The sequence below is a fragment of the Arachis ipaensis genome, chromosome B3, assembly GCF_059453495.1.
Source record: "Arachis ipaensis isolate K30076 ecotype BB chromosome B3, ASM5945349v1, whole genome shotgun sequence".
NCBI classification, from domain to species: Eukaryota; Viridiplantae; Streptophyta; class Magnoliopsida; order Fabales; family Fabaceae; genus Arachis; species Arachis ipaensis.
The window spans coordinates 24,971,384-24,980,068 of record NC_142438.1 but is presented as its reverse complement, the minus strand read 5'-3'; the positions used below and the strand labels follow the sequence as shown (position 1 = coordinate 24,980,068).

General features: G+C 35.7%; 1 non-coding gene across 1 annotated transcript; it reads left to right on the top strand.

Moving 5' to 3' along the window:
* Positions 1 to 2,901: 2,901 nt before the first annotated feature.
* On the top strand, positions 2,902 to 3,009 carry LOC148570085 (small nucleolar RNA R71). Its single transcript, XR_015908056.1, has one exon. It is a non-coding gene; the product is annotated as a small nucleolar RNA R71 (small nucleolar RNA).
* Positions 3,010 to 8,685: the final 5,676 nt, after the last annotated feature.

The window sequence follows — 8,685 nt, the reverse complement described above, 5'->3', positions numbered from 1 at the left end:
TGGTTCCTTGTGATCCATGCATTAGCATAGAACTCTTGAACCTTTAGAATTCCGATTTGTTGGATGGGGTTTGTTAGAACTTCCCAACCTCTTCTATGGATCTCATGTCGGATCTCCGGATACTCATTTCTCTTGAGTTTGAAAGGGACCTCGGGGATCACCTTCTTCTTGGCCACAACATCATAGAAGTGGTCTTGATGAGCTTTGGAGATGAATATTTCCATCTCCCATGACTCGGAGGTGGAAGCTTTTGTCTTCCCTTTCCCTTTTCTAGAGGATTCTCCGGTCTTGGGTGCCATCAATGGTAATGGAAAAACAAAAAGCTTATGCTTTTACCACACCAAACTTAGAATATTGCTCGCCCTCGAGCAAGAGAAGAAAGAATAGATGAAGAAGAAGAAGAAAATATGGAGGAGAGGAGGGAGAGGTGTATTCGGCCAAGAAGGGGAAGAGAGGGTTGTGTTGTGTGAAAATGAAGAAGAATGGAGGGCTTTATATAGGGAAGGGAGGGGGGTTAAGGTTCGGCCATATGGGTGGGTTTGGGTGGGAAATTGATTTTGAATTTTGAAGGTAGGTGGAGTTTATGAGATAGGTTTATGGGGAAGAGTGGATGATGTGAGTGGTGAAGTGGTGATAGGGAAGAGAGATTGAGGTGATTGGTGAAGAGTTTTGGGGAAGAGTGTTTATTGGGAAGAGAGGATGAACATTGAGAAGAGGGAAGAGAGTGAGTGGTGGTAGGTGGGGATCCTGTGGGGTCCACAGATCCTGAGGTGTCAAGGATTTGCATCCCTGCACCCATTAGGCATGTAAAATGCCTTTGCATGCAATTCTGGCGTTGAACGCCAGCCAGATGCTTGTTTCTGGCGTTCAGCGCCAACTCTTCTTCACTGTGCATTTCTGGCGTCTGAACGCCAGGATGCTGCTTGTTTCTGGCGTTCAACGCCAGAAACATGCTCTGTTCTGGCGTTGAATGCCAGACAGATGCTCCTTACTGGCGTTTAAACGCCAGTGAGATCCTCCTCCAAGGTGTGATTTTTCTTCTGCTGTTTTTGATTCTGTTCTTAATTTTTTGATTTATTTTGTGACTCCACATGATCATGAACCTATAAAGACATATAACTAATAAAAATAAAATTAAATTAAAATTGGGTTGCCTCCCAACAAGCGCTTCTTTAATGTCAATAGCTTGACAGTGGGCTCTCATGGAGCCTCACAGATGTTCAGAGCATTGTTGAGACTCCCCAACACCAAACTTAGAGTTTGGATATGGGAGTTCAACACCAAACTTAGAGTTTGGTTGTGGCCTCCCAACACCAAACTTAGAGTTTGACTGTGGGGGCTCTGGTTGACTCTGTTTTGAGAGAAGTTTACTGTGCCTCTTTTCCATGTTTACAGAAGGATGACCTTGAGTTTTAAACACAAGGGAGTCCTCATTCAATTGAAGGATTAGTTTACCTCTGTTAACATCAATCACAGCTCTTGCTGTGGCTAGGAAGGGTCTTCCAAGGATGATGGATTCATCCTCATCCTTCCCAGTATCTAGGATTATGAAATCAGCATGGATGTAAAGGCCTTCAACCTTTACTACTATGTCCTCTACTTGTCCATAAGCCTATTTTCTGAAATTGTCTGCCATCTCTAATGAGATTTTAGCAGTTTGTACCTCAAAGATTCCCAGTTTTTCCATTACAGAGAGTGGCATGAGGTTTATTCCTGACCCCAGGTCACATAGAGCCTTCTCAAAGGTCATGGTGCCTATGGTACAAGGTATTAGGAACTTTCCAGGATCCTGTTTCTTCGGAGGCAATCTCAGTTGATCCAATGCATTCAGTTCATTGGTGAACAGGGGAGGTTCATCTCCCCAAGTCTCATTACCAAATAAATTGGCATTCAGCTTCATGATTGTACCAAGGAACTCGACAACTTGCTCTTTAGTAGCATCTTCATTCTCTTCAGAAGAGGAGTACTCTTCAGAGCTCATGAATGGCATAAGGAGGTTCAATGGAATCTCTATGGTCTCTAGATGAGCCTCAGATTCCTTTGGTTCCTCAGAGGGAAACTCCTTATTGATCACTGGACGTCCGAGGAGGTCTTCCTCCTTGGGATTCACGTCCTCCTCCTCTTTTGTGGTTTCGGCCATGATGGTCATTTCAATGGCCTTGCACTCTCCTTTTGGATTTTCTTCTGTATTGCTTGGGAGAGTACTATGAGGAGTTTCAGTGATCTTCTTACTCAGCTGGCCCACTTGTGCTTCCAAATTTCTAATGGAAGACCTTGTTTCATTAATGAACTCACAGTGGCCTTAGATAGATCAGAGACTAAGTTTGCTAAATTAGAGGTATTTTGTTCAGAGTTCTCTGTCTGTTGCTGAGTGGATGATGGAAAAGGTTTACTATTGTTAAACCTATTTCTTCCACCATTATTAAAGCCTTGTTGAGGCTTTTGTTGATCCTTCCATGAGAGATTTGGGTGATTTCTCCATGAGGGGTTATTGGTGTTTCCATAAGGTTCACCCATATAATTCACCTCTGCTATTGCAGGGTTCTCAGGATCATAAGCTTCTTCTTCAGAAGATGCCTCTTGAGTACTGTTGGATGCAGCTTGCATTCCATTCAGACTCTGAGAAATCATATTGACTTGTTGAGTCAATATTTTGTTCTGAGCCAATATGGCATTCAGAGTATCAATTTCAAGAACTCCCTTCCTTGTAGGCGTCCCATTATTCACAGGATTCCTTTCAGAAGTATACATGAACTTGTTATTAGCAACCATGTCAATAAGTTCTTGAGCTTCTGCAGGCATTTTCTTTAGGTGAATGGATCCACTTGCAGAAGTATCCAATGACATCTTTGATAGCTCAGATAAACCATCATAGAATATATCCAGGATGGTCCATTCTGAAAGCATGTCAGAAGGACACTTTTTGGTCAGTTGCTTGTATCTCTCCCAAGCTTCATAGAGGGATTCACCTTCTTTCTGTCTGAAGGTTTGAACATCCACTCTAAGCTTACTAAGCTTTTGAGGAGGAAAGAACTTGGCTAAGAAAGCCGTGACCAGCTTATCCCAAGAGTTCAGGCTATCCTTGGGTTAAGAGTCCAACCACACTCTAGCTCTGTCTCTTACAGCAAAAGGGAAAAGCATGAGCCTGTAGACTTCAGGATCTACTCCATTAGTCTTAACAGTATCACATATCTGCAAAAATTCAGTTAAGAACTGAAAAGGATCTTCAGATAGAAGTCCATGAAACTTGCAGTTCTACTGTATCAGAGAAACTAATTGAGGTTTCAGCTCAAAGTTGTTTGCTCCAATGGTGGGGATGGAGATGCTTCTTCCATGTAAATTGGAATTAGGTGCAGTAAAGTCACTAAGACTCCTCCTTGCATTATTATTATTTTTGGCTGCCATCTCCTCTTCTTGTTCGAAAATTTCTGAAAGGTGCTTGCTGGATTGTTGTAATTTAGCTTCTCTTAGTTTTCTCTTCAGAGTCCTTTCAGGTTCTGGATCTGCTTCAACAAGAATATTCTTGTCCTTGCTCCTGCTCATATGAAAAAGAGGGAACAAAAAAATAATAATAGGGATCCTTTTTACCACAGTATAGAGGTCCCTGTGTGAGTAGAAGAAAAGAAGAAGAGAAAATCTGAACTCAGAGAGAGAGAGGGGGTTCGGATTTTTGGTGAGTGAGGAAGAGATGTTAGTAAATAAATAAATAAATAGAAGAGGATGAGAGGGTGAGGTTTTCGAAAATAATTTTTGAAAAAGAGTTAGTGATTTTCGAAAATTAAAAGAAGAAATAAATTAAAATTGAATTTTAAAACAATTAGTTAATTAAAAAGAATTTTTGAAAAAGAGGGAGATATTTTCAAAAATTAGAGAGAGAGGGTTAGTTAGGTAGTTTTGAAAAAGATAAGAAACAAACAAAAAGTTAGTTAGTTAGTTGAAACAAATTTGAAAATCAATTTTGAAAAGATAAGAAGATAAGAAGTTAGAAAAGATATTTTAAAATCAAATTTTTGAAAAAGATATGATTTTGAAAAAAGATAAGATAAAAAGATATTTTTGAAAAGATATGATTGAAATTAGTTTTGAAAAAGATTTGATTTTTAAAATCACAATTAATGACTTGATTCACAAGAAATCACAAGATATGATTCTAGAACTTAAAGTTTGAATCTTTCTTAACAAGTAAGTAACAAGCTTGAAATTTTTGAATCAAAACATTAATTGATGATGTTATTTTCGAAAATTATGTGATAAAGATAAGAAAAATATTTTTGAAAAATATTTTTAAAATTTTTTAAAATAACTAAGAAAAATGAAAAAGATTTGATTTTTGAAAAAGATAAGATTTTTAAATTGAAAATTTGATTTGACTCATAAAAATAACTAGATTTTAAAATTTTTTGAAATAATCAAATCTAATTTTCGAAATTTATGAGTGAAAAAGGGGAAGATATATTTTTGATTTTTGAAATTTTTTTTTGATGAGAGAGAAAAACATGAAAAAGACTCAATGCATGAAAATTTTGGATCAAAACAATGAATGCATGCAAGAATGCTATGAATGTCAAGATGAACACCAAGAACACTTTGAAGATCAAGATGAACACCAAGAACTTATTTTTGAAAAATTTTTTATGCAAAGAAAACATGCAAGACACCAAACTTAGAAATCTTTAATGCTTAGACACTAAGAATTCAAGAATGCATATGAAAAACACCATACAACACAAAACAATATAATATGAAGATCAATCAAGAAGGTTTTATCAAGAACAACTTGAAGATCATGAAGAACACTATGAATGCATGATTTTTTTCGAAAAATGCAAGATGAACATACAATTGACACCAAACTTAAAATCTGACTCAAGACTCAAACAAGAAACACAAAATATTTTTTTGATTTTTATGATTTTATGATTTTTTTTTTATTTTTGTATATTATTTTCGAAAAAACATATAGGAAAAAAAAATAAGGATTTCAAAATTTTTAATATGAATTCCAGGAATCTTGTACTCTTAGTCTAAAGCTCCAATCTGAGGGTTAGGCATGGCTTAATAGCCAGCCAAGCTTTAGAAGATACAAATCAGGCATGCAACAGCTGATATTCAAATTAACTTGCCTTTATGCTGATGGTTGGAAGCCCCTATCCAAAAGAATTAGACATGGCTTTACAGCCAGCCAGGCTTCAACATGTTTCATGAAACACTAGAATTCATTCTTAAAAATTCTGAAATAATTTTCGAAAACAGATGAGAAATTTTTGAAAGATTTTTGAAATTTTTTTTTTGAAAATTTTTTGAAAATAAAACAAAAAGAAAATTACCTAATCTGAGCAACAAGATGAACCGTCAGTTGTCCAAACTCGAACAATCCCCGGCAACGACGCCAAAAACTTGGTGCAAGAAATTGTGATCTCAGGCAACGGCGCCAAAAACTCTGTACGCACGTCTTAATAAATCGTTTTTCATTCACAACTTCGATACAACTAACCAGCAAGTGCACTGGGTCGTCCAAGTAATAAAACCTTACGTGAGTAAGGGTCGATCCCACGGAGATTGTTGGTATGAAGCAAGTTATGGTCATCTTGTAAATCTCAGTCAGGCGGATAATAATTGATTATGGAGTTTTCGAAAATAAATAATAAATAGACAGAGAATAAAGATAGAAATACTTATGTATATCATTGGTGAGAATTTCAGATAAACGTATAGAGATGCTTTCGTCCCTCTGAACTTCTGCTTTCCTGCTGTCTTCATCCAATCAGTCCTACTCCTTTCTATGGCTGGCTTTATGTAAGGACATCACCATTGTCAATGGCTACTTTTCATCCTCTCTGTGAAAATGGTCCGATGCGCTGTCACTGCATAGCTAATCATCTAGAGGCATCACCATGGTCAATGGTTGCATCCTATCCTCTTGTGAAAATGGTCCAAATGCTCTGTCACAGCACGGCTAATCATCTGAGGTTCTCGATCATACTGGAATAGGATTCACCCTCCTTTTGCGTCTATCACTACGCCCAGCACTCGCGAGTTTGAAGTTCGTCACAGTCATTCAATCCCAGAATCCTACTCGGAATACCACAGACAAGGTTTAGACTTTCCGGATTCTCATGAATGCCGCCATCAATCTAGCTTATACCACGAAGATTCTGATTAAGAGATCCAAGAGATAATCATCCAATCTAAGGTGGAACGGAAGTGGTTGTCAGGCACGCGTTCGTGGGGGAATGATGATGATTGTCACATTCATCACATTCATGTTGAAGTGCGAATGAATATCTTAGAAGCGGAATAAGTTGAGTTGAATAGAAAAACAGTAGTACTTTGCATTAATTCATGAGGAACAGCAGAGCTCCACACCTTAATCTATGGAGTGTAGAAACTCTACCGTTGAAAATACATAAATGAAAGGTCCAGGCATGGCCGAATGGCCAGCCCCCAAAACGTGATCACATGATCAAAAATACAATCCAGGATGTCTAATACAATAGTAAAAAGTTCTATTTATAATAAACTAGCTACTAGGGTTTACAGAAGTAAGTAATTGATGCATAAATCCACTTCCGGGGCACACTTGGTGTGTGCTTGGGCTGAGCTTTAGCTTTCCATGTGCAGAGGCTTCTTTTGGAGTTGAACGCCAGGTTGTAACGTGTTTCTGGCGTTCAACTCTGGTTTGTGACGTGTTTCTGGCGTTTAACTCCAGACAGCAGCGTAGAACTGGCATTCAACGCCCTTTTACGTCGTCTAAACTCGGCCAAAGTATAGACTATTATATATTGCTGGAAAACCCTGGATGTCTACTTTCCAATGCAATTGGAAGCGCGCCATTTTGAATTCTGTAGCTCCAAAAAATCCACTTTGAGTGCAGGGAGGTCAGAATCCAACAGCATTAGCAGTCCTTCTTCAACCTCTGAATCTGATTTTTGCTCAAGTCCCTCAATTTCAGCCAGAAAATGCCTGAAATTACAGAAAAATACACAAACTCATAGCAAATTCCAGAAATGTGAATTTAACATAAAAACTAATGAAAACATCCCTAAAAGTAACTAGATCCTACTAAAAACATACTAAAAACAATGTCAAAAAGCGTATAAATTATCCGCTCATCAGTGAGCGGACAGCCACTAAGGTACTCCAAAGTGGCTTTCACTAGCCTACTCTCTTTAAGGATTCTAGAGAGTTCGTCCGTAACTGTGATAGTTGACAGAGGGCTGGCAAATGTTTGTCAAACACACCCTTACTTATAGGCTAGATTATGTCTTCACTTTTGAAAAAAAAGTTTTTATTATTTTATATTTAGTTAAATTTTTAAAAACAAAATTTAAATATAAAAAATATTATAATATTCGAATACACTTTAGAGTCAAAGACAAAAGATAATATCATATTTTATAATATATTTAGTTTAAAAGACAGATGAAATATATATTTTTGTACATATTTTTTAATCAAATTTTTGTATTAGTTTTTAGTTAAGACATATGGAGTCACATAATTTAGAGATCATTTTAATAATTTTTTTACCCTTAATATATTTTTCAAATACCAAAACTTGTCCTTCTTTTATTAAAATCCTAACTTCATATTCTCTTTTTGGTATTATTTCTTCTGACAATTCCTCTTCCGCTATCTCTTTTTTTTTTCTTCATCTGTGTTACCTTGGCTTGGTCATCCCTAAAATTTACCTCCATCCTATGCTTACAGGTATCGTAACTGGAGAAGTAAGAGTGAAAAAGATAAAAGGGCGAAAAAAATGAAGGAAGAATATGAGGGTGGAGTAAAAAAAATGAAGGATTAAGAAAATGAAGGAAGAGTATAAATGTGAAGTGAAGAAGATAAATGTTGAACCAACTGGGATTTAATCGAAAAAGATCAAAAGGACATAGAGAAGAGTTTTCTTTTATTATAAGATGGGATTTTATCGAAAAAATATTCTAATTTTTAAAAAAATCAAAAGGGTATATAATGTCTTTTGTTATGTATTTAGTTAATTGTATCTATCTTTCTAAATACAAAACAAAGACATTTGACAAGTTTTTGTCAATTACTTCCAAACATAATACAAAAGCATAAAAATATTAGAAACTGTCTCTGTCTCTATTTCTTTGTCCTTGTATCTCTGTCTCTATATTTTTGTCTTAGGTACAACATTTAAATATTTAAGACACTAAAATGATAAAAATCGTAAATTTGAGCGAACTTTAGAGATTTAGTTGGTATATGTAATAGAAGTATTAGAACCAAAATAATACTATAAGGGTTTTTTTAGTAATTATTCAAACCAGTCTCTGAAATTTTAAAAATCAAAAGAATCTCAAATTTTAAAATACACAAAACAGTCTCCAACGTTTATTTCTGTTAGACAATATAATCTCTCTGCAAGTTTGATGGTGATTACTGACGTAAAGCGTTAACTCGCATATATGGCCGTTAAGTATCCACCTGTGTTAGACCAATCCCATGGTGCAAAAAAAAATTAAAAACTCTTAAAACAGTTATTGAAAAATTCTAAACATTCCAAAACAATTCGTTTGAAATTTTTTATCTTTTTCAAAAACCAACGTCTTATAATATTTTTATTAATCAGAATAATAAAATATTATTAAAAATTATATAATAAATAAAGAATATAAAAAATAACAAAATATATACTAAAAGATAATTTTATTTATTAACTCT